The sequence below is a fragment of the Amblyomma maculatum genome, chromosome 10, assembly GCF_055883805.1.
Source record: "Amblyomma maculatum isolate TAMU_Amacu chromosome 10, ASM5588380v1, whole genome shotgun sequence".
In the NCBI taxonomy this organism is placed as follows: domain Eukaryota; kingdom Metazoa; phylum Arthropoda; class Arachnida; order Ixodida; family Ixodidae; genus Amblyomma; species Amblyomma maculatum.
The window spans coordinates 81224833-81238035 of NC_139353.1; the positions used below are offsets into that span (position 1 = coordinate 81224833).

General features: G+C 43.2%; 1 pseudogene; it reads left to right on the plus strand.

The window, feature by feature from the left end:
• The first annotated feature begins 1636 nt into the window (after window positions 1-1636).
• LOC146176859 (uncharacterized) lies at window positions 1637-3708 on the plus strand (annotated as a pseudogene).
• Window positions 3709-13203: the final 9495 nt, after the last annotated feature.

Consider the following 13203-nt stretch of genomic DNA (forward strand, 5'->3'; position numbering starts at 1 on the left):
CCGGATATCTTCAGGAATTGTGAGATTTCACATAGTATTAAAAGCACCTTCAAAAATAAGAGCGGTCATGGATTAGATGATTTCCCGATGGCAGGGAAACTGTCATTATATGATATGACGACTTCAAACCGGAAGTAAAAGCTGCTTATCTAAGCAGGGAAGCGTTTCAAGAACGATAGGGTGCACCTGTTGCATCATGCTAATGTAGTATTGAGTAATCAGTGACATCGCGTCGTCTTCCAATGGAGGCTCATTGAAATAAGCAATAAATTGTTGGAGACATTTGTTTCCATTTGCTGCATGAACGCGGAAAGATAGGCATTAGATGTGCCAGAACTTGGGCTCATCAGGCACCCGAAATGCTATTGGAAATACTATCCCGCAATCACAATAAGGAATGTTGGTTGCCATGTTGCATGCTAGCACCCCGAACAAAGGGATGCGCCAAGTATGAGGCATGTCTTTTATCATAGCCCCGGCTTAATTTTCGGTGCATCGCTTTCTTACATATACTATCAAATTCTACACTGTGCCGCCAATTTTCCAATTTTACATGCAACGTTAGTACTAACTGACCTCTCTCCCACAGGGTTTCATTCCGTCACCTTAGATGCAGCAATGCGACGTTTGAGCCCTCAGTCAAGCCGCCGGACGTTAGGTAAGACGGTCATGCTATGTTCACGTGCATCTAAAACAACTAGTCCATGAAAAAGTGAGCAGAATTCGAGTTCGACCTTTAGTCTCTAAATAATTACGAGACGGTCCACTTAGCTACTGTATTATACGGACACGGACTGGGAGCAGATATTTTATAATTTTCAAGCTATCCAGACAAGTAAATAGCAACTCATCATGTCTCAGGAGAGTCGGGAGGTCTGGGACGGTTGGAGGAGTGGGACACCTGGTGTATCTCTCTAGCAACTCGTTCAAAAAGGTTCTTCAAATAATCTCGAGGTGGCACTAGCATATGGATAGCCTGGGCATAATGGCCGATTTCTGTGGCATGTGGAAGTTGCTCCGATAAGAAATCGCCGAATTCAAGTGTCAAAAGTTAGTATCTGCTATTTCAGTCACAGCTTTATCATATTTAGAGAACGCGTAGGTCGCTAATATAAATTTTTGTCCAAGAAGGTGCATCTGTGCCGTGCCTCGTGCAGTAAAATGTTTGGGCCTAAGGAGTAACTTTCGCCACGGAACGTTTCTTTGTTGGTGCAATGCTGCTTGGGAGGAATGGGACAGTTAAGATGAGGGAGGAACGGGACGCTGTCCCATTCCTCCCGGCAATACGACTAGTGCTGTGGCTAGCGACTCTGCTGTAAGGCTCAGCCGCATTAGCCTAAAAAAGAGTTATTTTTGTTTATTTCATGTTTTGATGTAATATTTATTCGGTGCCATCAAAATGGCATGAGATTGAAGATATGCTGGTTAGATGAAAATTCACGCTAGGGCACTCCAAATGGGGAAATAAAGACGCAATTTAAAACGTGAGCCTCCCGGGAGAAAGGCATAACTAGTTGGCTACAGCTGTAGTGCTGTTTAATGCACGCAACGAATTAGACAAAGCCGACATTTTTTAGCTTTGTGAGGGTGCTTGTTTACATTTGCATGCTATTGTTCCATTTGAATTTTCAGGAAGATGCCAATGGTATACAAGAAAAAGCATCCCGAGAGGGTTCGAACGACGAACAGCTTGATGCTGGATGCTGTGAGATTAGTTCGCGAAGAAAACAAAAATGTAAGGGCCGTAGCAGAAGCTCTTAAAATCTCAAAACCAGCCCTTGGTCGAGCAGTACAGAAGTACAAGGGTTGTAGTGCGAGAGACAGTATTTTGTTCAACTCCAACTTGGTCTGCGGTATGGCCTTCACAGGCGAAGATGAAGTACTTTTGAAAGAATATTTGCTGAAGGCAAGCAAGATGCACTATGGACTTACAAGAATGCAAGTTCGTTCCCTGGCATACCAGTTTGCAACAGCATCAAGTCGGAAGTGCCCATCATCATGGGAAGTCAACAAGTTAGCTGGAAGAGACTGGTTTCTGGGCTTTATGGACCGTCATCCTGAACTGTCGCTTCGGTCGGCGGAAGCCACCAGTCTTGGCCGGGCAACGAGCTTCAACAAGCACAACGTCGATGCTTTTCTTTCTAATCTGAAAGGCGTCTACGACCGACACAAGCTAACTTCAGACCGCATCTACAACTGTGACGAAACAGGCTTCACAACTGTCCACAATCCGCCAAAGATTATCGCAGCAAGAGGAGAGAAACAAATTGGCCAGGTCACATCTGCAGAACGCGGTGAACTGGTGACAGTCTTATGCACTGTCAATGTCATAGGAAATGCTCTGCCACCGGTATTCATTTTTCCACGAGTGAGATTTAAAGATTTTTTCCTGAAAGGCGCCCCAGCCGGAAGTCTTCGATTGGCAAGCAGGTCAGGATGGATGTCCGGCGAGCTGTTTGTACTGGCATTACAGCACATTGTGACACATACAAAGTGCTCGAAGGAAGAACCTATTCTTCTAATCCTTGACAATCACGAAAGCCATGTCAACATCAACACCATCAACAAGGCCAAAGAAAGTGGCATCATTCTGCTGACCTTTCCTCCACACTGTAGCCACCGCTTGCAGCCACTTGATGTATCTGTGTATGGACCGTTCAAATCTCGCTACAACGCTGCATGCAATGACTGGCTTATAAATAATCCAGGGAAGGCCATCTGCATATACAACGTTGGAGAACTAGGGGGATCCGCCTACGTATCAACGGTAACACAAAAGAATATAATCTCGGGTTTCCAAAAAACAGGTATTTCGCCTTTCAATAGCGAGCCCTTCACTGAGGACGACTACATGATGTCTTCAGTGACTGACAGACCCGAAGCTTCCCCTAGCGGAGTGCTGTCACCACAGCCAGCTACCGCAATATGTTAAATGGATGGATCAAGCCTTCAAGGAAATGTTCTGAACTCGGAGACGGACACTAACGCAGCTCGAAACATCCTCAGAGATGTCTTCACGCCCAAGGCCAATGAAGGTGCATCGACGTCAGCTCCTTCTTCCAGTCGCATTATTCCAAGCGATCTCAGGCCCTGTCCAAAGGTTGCGCCACGCAAGTCAGGGCAAAAAGGAAGGAAGAAGGGTAGCACAAAAGTGCTTACAGATACCCCAGACAAACGTGCCATTGAACAAGCAACTGCGGAGAGGTTTGCACGGCGAGTCTGAAAAAAAGAGCACCAAAGGCGGCTAAGATTGCTGCCACTACTCGTCCAAAAATGAAACCGCGTCGTCAAATGGATATAAGCTCTTCGAGTGACGAAGAAACTGTTGCCATTGCCTTTGACGATTCGGGCAGTGACATGTCAAGTGTCGATGATGAGAGGCATGAAATTTCTGAGGTCGAATGGCCGAATGAAGGTTTTAGAGTGAAAAAAGGTGAATTTGTCCTCGTCAGGTTCTGTGAAAAAAAATCTGTCGTCTATTACGCGGGCAGAGTCGAGAGCTGTGAGAAGTTGGACGTCAGTGTCCGGTTTCTTCGAAAGAAAGATGAGAACTCCCAGTTTTACTTTCCTCTTCACGAAGATAGAGCAACTGTACCAATCACCGACATTGTTATGAAACTGCCGGTGCCGACTACTGTCGGGGCAACAAAGCGCCTGCAGTCCTGCTTCAAGTTTGAAGTCGAACTATCAGTTTATAATGTTCGCTAATGAAGTAGTCACTACAGCATTACATATGTCCCATTCCTCCCAAGTGGTGTCCCACTCCACCCTAAGGTGGGGGTGGAATGGGACAGATTTTGGTGGTTGTAAATTGTTTTTTTAGAGCTGCCCTTGAAGAGGTAGCAAACATTGCTTCCCAGAATTTGTGCAACAAGTTTTGCTTTATATTTTAAATTATGAAACATCTCTTTGTATTCAAAATAAAAAAGCTAAAAATATATTTGTGAAAAGTGTCCCATTCCTCCCGACTCTCCCCTAATAGTATTTACACGTGCTTGCAAGTAGTATATTTAAATGACATAGCCCTATCCAACACTACCAATCCCGCAGAAATATAGAATCTCTCATTGTTAAAAACTATGACGTTTAGCTGTTCTATTCCATCAACTTTAATGAAATTCCTAACCAAATCTGTCTCACGAACTCCCCAAAGTTCTTTCGCGGACTAGTGCAGAAAATTGCTATAAAGCTGCTGCGGCAAACTTTTAAGACGTATCTGTTTTTCGCAGTTAGGCCAGAGAGCGAAGGACAACAGCTCGTACTTTATTCTGTGCATGTTTGCCGACATGAATTAACGGGGCCACAATATTTTGCAGTTCTTTGCTGCAACCCTTCCTGCTGTTGTGGCAAGTTCACTGGAAGGTCTCATATTGAAATAGAAGAGACACAGATCGGGAACACACAGATGGTGACAGCAGTAGTTGCAAGTATAAATAGATCACCTCCATATGCGCTGATAAAAAAAAATCCAGTATTTCTTCTGTCAAGACGGTAAGGCCATTTAGTGCTCTCTTTTTTTTCTCTCGTGGCTAGTGTATGGAGGGGCGAGGATATTGAATCTCGTCGAGTGTGACAAAGCTTCTTGGCTATCAAGCCTTTGTTTCTCCGAGTTGTGGATTCAAAGGAAAACATGCTAAAAGTCGTAGAGGCAAAAAGAAAACGAATAGCAATCAACAAAGGCATCGTTGAGTGAATAAAAAAAAGGAAAAAACTTCCTAATTTTTCAGATCAATAATAATTATATCACCATTTCTTTCGAAAACAAAACAAAAATTTCGCGCTGACCTAAGACTATCATACAGAAAAGACAAACGACTCTAGTTTTAATGCTGTGATTCAGCTGGCCCTGGCAATGCGCGAGTTTTTTCTCTTGCTGTGAATTTTCAACGTAGCTCGCGCTTAAGATTTTAAAAAAGAATTATGCTTAAGCTTCTAACCGAAGTAGCTACACTTCATGAATAAGTGCAAAAAGTATGCACCTCATCGGAGCACAACGGTCGAGCTTAACTCAAAAACTTGGTAGCGGCCTAGCCCTGCTATGCCTGGATATACGTAGCGTAAAGCATTGACGTATTACCAGTGATCACAGAGAACACTCCCTTGTTTCTCCTCATTACATTGATCCTCTCCAAGCAAGAGGTTCCGAGATGCTGTGTATTTCTGTGCGGTTGTTAATTCAGTTTGGCTTTAGCATTGGGATGATACTTCTTTTGCAAAGGAACCAGTGTAGCCGAAGAAGAGGAAGCGTGAACGTTTTTGAAGAAAGAAGACGCTGGTGGGGGCGGTCTCACGCATGCACATAACGGGCGGGGCACACTCACGCGAAACTCGGCTTTGACCACGTAGTGTATCTTTACGCTGCAAACTTACGTACCTAACTTTGTTTTTTCAATCCAAAGGAGCAGCAAGCTCAACAAGACTGCATTAGGCTATTACAACAAGCGCGTCTTCGGTACCTGGTTTTTAAAATATATCGATCAATGAAACAACCTTTATTTAATGGGTGCAGGAACAAGCACATACGGTCTTGCCGCTGTCTTATTCTCTTTTTTCTTCTTCTTGGGTTTTTTTTTCTTGTTTTCCTTCTTCAATTTTCTTCGCGTTTTCTTCCTTCCTAGCTCTTGGGACAGGCACGGCGAAATAGCGAGACTGCGGCCAGTTAAGCTCCCGCTACAAAGCGCCACTAAGACGCTTCGATCACCAACGCAGTGTTCACTATCTTCCCGGATCTCTCGTCTTGCTCTGGCTCTCACCCCGTCATGCGGATTTGTCTCAAAATCTTCTCCCGAGCTACACAACTCCTTATCATGTGTTACGCCCAGTGACCGACGTAACCTATATTACATCGCTCTATCCAAAATCTCCATCAACTGCACCTACTTCTGAAATAGTGCATGTGGCCCACCTTAAGTCGTATTATTCCCACTCCACTTCGCACGACTAACGCGCACCGGGACGTTGCCTTTGCCTTGGGTGGTAGTGTTACCGGGGAATGCGTGAATAATGAAGCGGTGTTCTCTCGAAGACGACTAGGACCGGGGAAAGGGTGAACGACGAAGTGGTGTACTTGAAAACGACAATGTTGACAGTGTAATGTTTGAGGTCGCTTGAATTCTCTACGGTCAGTTTCGGACATCACTGCGCAGGTCTCCATAAATACTTCGCGTGACATTATTTCGCTGTGGTTTCGATATAATTTCTATAGCATCATACGGAGTCCATGTGCGTAGCCAGTGTAGTCCACACTCAGTCCATACGTCGCGTACGCTGCAGACATAAAGCGCGTAGAAAACAGAATTATGAAGCTCATCATAAGGAATGTTTCACAAGGGCTGTCCGAGAAATAGCTGTCATATGCTTGTTTTAGCTTTTTATGTCAAAAGTTATTTGCTGCGTTTTGACCAAACACAATCATTCAGGTATATTGTACTTAAACGCGCGTCAGGAATTTAAGCATGTAGCATGTATTACGTTAGAAATACAATTACGTTAAAATGAAAGCATGTGACGATTAATTCCACGGTGATATCGGCCTTACCGTTATACCTTGAGGGTGAATGTGTCCTGTGCACATGAATGCAACATTTCCTGGAAGATTTCTCTGAAATACAGGTTTAACTATCTTCTGTAGAGGCAGGTATATTGATATTGTTACGGACGAGCAAGAAGAAGCGGGAATCGGCGTGGGCAGGTGCATTCGCTCTAGGTCCGCCATCTTTCATTAAAGCATCATCTACCATCGCCATAGGTCATGTCCTGTCTGCTTCATGGGCATACCGCCCTGTAACATTTTGGTTGGAGGCCCGGGGTACGCCCCCATCATTCATCATCCCGGCCCGAAGTTTCGGCGCCCATAGTCTCCTTGCGCCGTCGACAGTGGGTTCTTGGGACGACGCATCGCGTCGCCATTCCCCAGCCTACTGGACCAGGCGCGACAGTGCCATTCCCCCTCCCCACTCCCAACCCCAGTTTCCCGCCCTGATCACAAGAAACGAAGACATGCAAGTAGCCTAACATAAAACCCCATTGATTCGAGACGTCACTAACACACAAAGGCACATCATCAGACACGGCGCATGAATGACCTGACCAGAAGATCCGATCCAGCCCAGACGCCGACCAGACTAACCCGCCGTCCCAATAAAGCACTGCACGTGAAGGCATCCCACCTGCCTATGCCGTTTGATGCGTGCCTGGGAACCAGTAGTCAAATCATGGCGAACGGTGTAGCGAAAGCTTCCTAGGCCAGGTTTCATTGGTCATCATGGAGGCAAGCCGTTACCTTCTTTCTCTTCTGTCTACGCCGATCAACACATAATGATGATGGTGATGATGATGATGATGACCTGAGACAAAATGGCACATACCCACGGCGGGGGATTGGTCAGGGTGCATTGTAGATAGTAAATTTTTATGTTCAGATAGTCTGGAGTATTCAGATAAATATGGATGTTTATTTATTTATTTATTTATTTATCTATTTATTGATACTGCAATCCCTGTGTTGGGATTTTAGTCAGGTGGGAATACAAAGTAAAGAGTTGAAGAAAACAGGCAAAAATAAACAATAATTACAGTGCAAGTTGAAGCTCTTCTGAACAGTTAGGAATAAAACCAAACATATACACACAGCAGTAAAATAACAAAAGCAATAAAAAGAAACTAGGCGATATGTTGCGAGAACAACGTCAGTGATGGCTGCAGCACTTCATTGTTAGTGAGGTTATTCCAATCGGAAACAGTTCGTGGAAGGAATGAGTATTTAAAGTGTTTCGAACGCGAAAAGGAGTTAAAGTTAGCTGGTGTCGTTGTCGGGTTGCGTATCCGGACGAAAAAAACAAGCAAATCGGTAAGTTCTGATCTGTAGTGTCTTTTAATTAATTGGTACAGAAATTTAAGTCGTTCACAACGATTTCGCTCAGTTATTGTCGGAAGGCCAGCTTGAATTAAAAGGTGTGTTACTGATGTACGCCGGTAATTGTTATATATGTATCGTGCAGCCCTCTTTTGAACTTTCTCTAATTTATTCATGTTAGTTTGCGTGAATGGGTCCCAAATGATTGAAGCATAATCTAAGGTAGACAGAACAATAGATTTGTAAGCAAGCAGGCGTACAGATAGGGTAGACAACCGCAATGCCCGTCTCAAGAAAAAGAGTACGGAAAGCGTTACACGTTATGAGATCAACATGTTTATTCCAACTAAGATTGTTACTGACCCAGAGCCCTAGATATTTATATTCTGCCTCTTCAGTTAGTGTCATGACGTTAATACAATAATCGAAGGGTAAGACTTTCCTTTTGTGAGTGATTCTGATTAGTGCAGTTTTTTCAAAGTTAATGAACATTTGCCATGCTTCACATCATGCGAAAACCGTTTGCAACGCACTATTAAGTAGTTGTTGATCAGATACATTTCTCACTTCTGTATAAATAACACAGTCATGAGCGTAAAGTCCAATTTTTAAAGGAATATGTTACCGACAATATAATTAATATATATTAAAAATAACAGAGGACCAAGAACAGAGCCCTGAGGGACGCCAGAGTGAACTGTAAGCCTGTCAGAAGAATGATGGTTAATGACAACGGATTGTTCTCTATTTGAAAGGCAGGCTGAAATCCATTTTACTAATTGTTTGTTATGAAGTGTTGTATTCAGTTTATAAATTAACTTTTCGTGAGTAACCTTATCAAAAGTTCGAGAAGTCCATAAATACGGCTTCAATCTGCGTTCCATTTAACAAGAATTTGGAAAAAATAAAAACGAAAAGAAAATGTAATGAAATTATACCTAGCATAGGAATCTACCTGCTGAAATTATGTAATCATGAATAAAATCGCACAGTGGTTTTAAGGCATATCCCTTGACGCTTGCCCCGTTCATTGTCATGTCATAACTGTGATCGACTTGGACTTCTCCGTCCAGAGATCAGGGCGGCGTATTGCCGTTCCTTGAAAACTGCAGCAACGAAAGTATCGGGTGGTGTCAATAAAAAATAAAACACAACAAAAAGGAGGTCAATAAAGCTATAAGTTTATTTTTATTTTTTAGTATACATTGCAGTGCATAAACTAAAATGCATGCTTGCAGTAATCCTCTGATCATGCCAGTTGCGTCCGTAGCGCCATCTTTAGTACGTTAAATGAAAACGAATAAGACCACATTAAAACACTGCTCTTCCCGTAGCTTCGGTGGTGCAATTGGTAAGTCCTTTTTTAAAGTCCTCTGCAAGACAGCTATGGTATACGGTTCCAACCGGTCCATAATCAAGGGGGTGTGTCATATGACTTATTCATGTTGCTTTTCCTCCACAGTGTATGGAAAACGAGAATGGCTGTGAGATACGCGGACGGGGATGCTCGCTCAGCGAAGGAGTATTTTTTTTTTTCGAAAAGTTCGCCACAAAGCATAAGTTGAGAAAGGGGGAATGGGATGCAGGAGATATAAAGTTAAAAGAAGGAGTGAAGTCCAGTTGCGCTTATCTATTCGCAGAGGTTGGAAGTGTAGCGATTGTCCATTGTCCACTTCTCATAATCACAATCGCGATTCCACCGTAGGCCCACCTACATGAGTATCCGTTGTCTAATGTGAGTCGTTGAAGGACACGTCCACAACAGGTGACGCACATCGCAGACTGTCAGGTGCAGTGTCGCAGTGAGGGCACCTGTCAGACATTGGCAGACCTTTATCTCGCCATCGATGTCGTACACGATGGAGTATTTCATTGAGGGTATGGACAACCTGACCGCCATCTATAATACCCAAAGTGAGAAACTTGAATGGATGCTAGTTATGAGTGAACTGGCCAATTTAAAGCGTTTAAGAAACTTTGTGAACCCTTACTCTTGCTAGAGTGCTTTGCGGCCTTATACTTTGACTTTGCCTCACTGTAAATATTATTGTTAACAGGATATAAAGAAAAAAAGGCTTCGGTGACGCAATGGATTAACTCCACGTACCTAATTGTAAGACATGTGCTCGACTCCTGTAGGTATACTCCTTATTTTTTTTTTTTATTCACCACGTTTAAATAAATTACGGTGATATTTACTGGTGTATGTTCCCCTTTAGGTTACAGAATACCATGTTTTTGTTTTAACAGCAGCAAAGCATCCGCGAACGCAGCGAGGATGTTACTGTATGACAACACACACTATACAATTACCTTTACCGTAATCAGTTCCTGTATTCAGTGCGTGCATGTTACCTTTAGGTTGCGTTCAGAGACAGCTCTCAGCAACAATCACCTTTTAACATACTCTAAACTCTTTTTTTACGGATTTACGCCGCGCCGATGTAATACGCTCTTTACAGTAAGTAATTTTAGTCCATAAAACAATTTCATTATTATTCCATTTCAATTTTCGTACCCCGCTTCATGCTCAAAAAAAAACGTAAGATTGTGTTATATTTTTCAGTGACATAGCCGGCACTTCCGTTGCTGCAGTTTTCGGGGAGCGACAGTACGCATCGGGAGGATCTCTCGGTGGCCCCGCGTATAGTTACGGGCATGGGCGTGTTAAGGTGCACTCACGCTAGGTCCGCCAGGTTCCATTAAAACGTCACCTACATCACCAACGGTCATGCTATCTCTCCTTTCTTCATCGGCTTGCCATCCTGTAACACTATTTTTGATCCCCGTGGTTTTGCACTTAAGGTACACCGCTCGCTTGAAGCAGGTTTTCTGTCAGATGGAAGAACTCAGGCTTCGAAGAGACAGATATCAATTCGAAGTTCAATACAGAAGGTATTCTGGATGTACTGGTGTGGAAATCAAGTTTCTTTCAGAGAGGACTGCAAAATTCACACACGTTTGCAAAAACCTCACGCAAAAACACAAATATTTATTGTTCACCTCGCTTAAAACCAGCAAAAATAATCTATTTATTGCTATTATTTGCCACCCCCAGTCTTAACGAGTCTTGCTCAAAGGATAGACTGATCACTTTCAAAAACTGACAATTCAACCGCCAGCGTAGTCCCTGCGACAAGTTTTAGCGTAGGGGAAGCGAGGGTTACTCAATAAAGACTCAGACTGATTCTCTAAAGCATTTATTTATGAAAATTAGGTACCAAAACTTTCATCGCATTTACACTGCTCTATATTCAACAAAATGTACTTGTCACGCCGTTTCTACTATTTTTGGAAAACATGGCCGAAGAATGTTTGGCCACCTCTGAAAATTTCCGCCAAAGCATCGACTGCATTCTGTGCAGTATCGAAATGACGTCCCTTCAGTCTTTCCTTTTGGAAGACCAGGAAGGGTTGCAGGTGGCCAGGTCAGAACTGTAAGGTAGGCGAGGGAATGTAACAAATTTTGCCCGCGCGAGAAGATGATATTAAAAATTATTCTTTATTTAAGGTTTTAGACGCAAACTACCTGGCTTGATGGGCAAGCAGTAGCCAGGATATTGAATTTTTCCTTTCATCTTGTTTGCAACGCATCCGCTGTTACAATCACCCTATTTTTGTGGTTTTTGCTGTGCGTGTACGGAACGGCTTTTTTTTTAATATTGTTTTGCAGGAAAAATTTATTGCAGTTTGTAATCAATGCCTGTGCAGCACTTCCTTTTTTGAATATGTGAACAAATAGCGATTTGCTGAAATCCTACTGTAAAAACACCCTCCAGCTGTTAAAACTTCCTTCGAAATTTGAAATCATATGAGCTACGTAGGGAATAGCAATATTATGACGACAGACGCGTTCCATTTGTACCGTGCTCTGCATCGTAGTGACAGAAACGCTCCTGACGAATCATTTATGACGAGAAATCAGCACGCTTGTATTCTTTCGCAATTACTGTCTTTTAATCTATTCCTTTTATGAAAGCGCTAGAGCGTGATGCCTTGTATTTCTACGTTGTCCTTCCATTAGGCTGACCCGATGAAAAGGCTCCACTTCAAAAGCCGAAGGCAGTGCAGAAGTTGAAAAAAAATATGAGTAAACTGGTAGAGAGTGCAGAGTACCCTTTCCAACATCACGGCTTGCCGACGGCAGCCTTTAATACTGATGTTTCATGAAAAGGGATCATTGGTCACAATGTTTGGGGCCGCAAACGTCCCCATTCGTTATCAAACACAGTTCAAGCTTATATGCAGGTAAGCCAAGGCGGTCACCTTGAAATCCAAAGCTCATCGTGCGCTGCAGGGAAATGAGGTTGAAACTCTTCACGCAGAAAAAAATGGCACTGTGGTTGTTGTTTTTTTTTTTTTTTAAGCAGCGCTCTGGTTTTAGCAAGCATGCACGCAATGCAGGTGCGCCGAAACATGCCAGGCGCGCTTAGCAGGGCAGTCACGAATGCAATTTTGTTCACTCCCGACAACGCGACGCGTGCAGCGTGCCACCAGCTGCTTATGCCTGAACTTTTCTGTTCACACTATCTGGGCTTCTGCACGCTCAGCATTCTACGCACAGGGCCTTAGCTCGCCATGAAAATAAGTTTGAGCAGCACTCAATCAGTGTTGTAATTCGGAATTAAGCTTTACGTTCTTGTTAACGAAGCCGCAGTACATGGAGATGCATTTAACGCTTCCAGTTTATAAACATTGATACGCTTAAGAATATCTGTAAGCACAAGCAGGGAATCAGAATCGTAACTGAGTTCTGCTAGCTAAGCAAACTATCAGATACACAATGAAATCAATGGTGACGCATCTAAAGATTAGTTACTCATAATAGAGTTTCCTTCAACTTTCGTGTGATTTGGATCTATTTCTTGAGTCCAGCCTCAATGACAGTAGATAATTATTCAGCCTCTAAAAGTATTTGGGACTCAACACGGGAAAACTTACCCGGCCCGGACACTGGGAGGATTGACAGATTGAGAGCTCTTTCTTGATTCGGTGGATGGTGGTGCATGGCCGTTCTTAGTTGGTGGAGCGATTTGTCTGGTTAATTCCGATAACGGACGAGACTGTTTATAAACATTGATACGCTTAAGAATATCTGTAAGCACAAGCAGGGAATCAGAATCGTAACTGAGTTCTGCTAGCTAAGCAAACTATCAGATACACAATGAAATCAATGGTGACGCATCTAAAGATTAGTTACTCATAATAGAGTTTCCTTCAACTTTCGTGTGATTTGGATCTATTTCTTGAGTCCGGCCTCAATGACAGTAGATAATTATTCAGCCTCTAAAAGTATTTGGTTTCCGATAGTTACCAAAAATATCGCTTCATACTATGCCAAACTATGA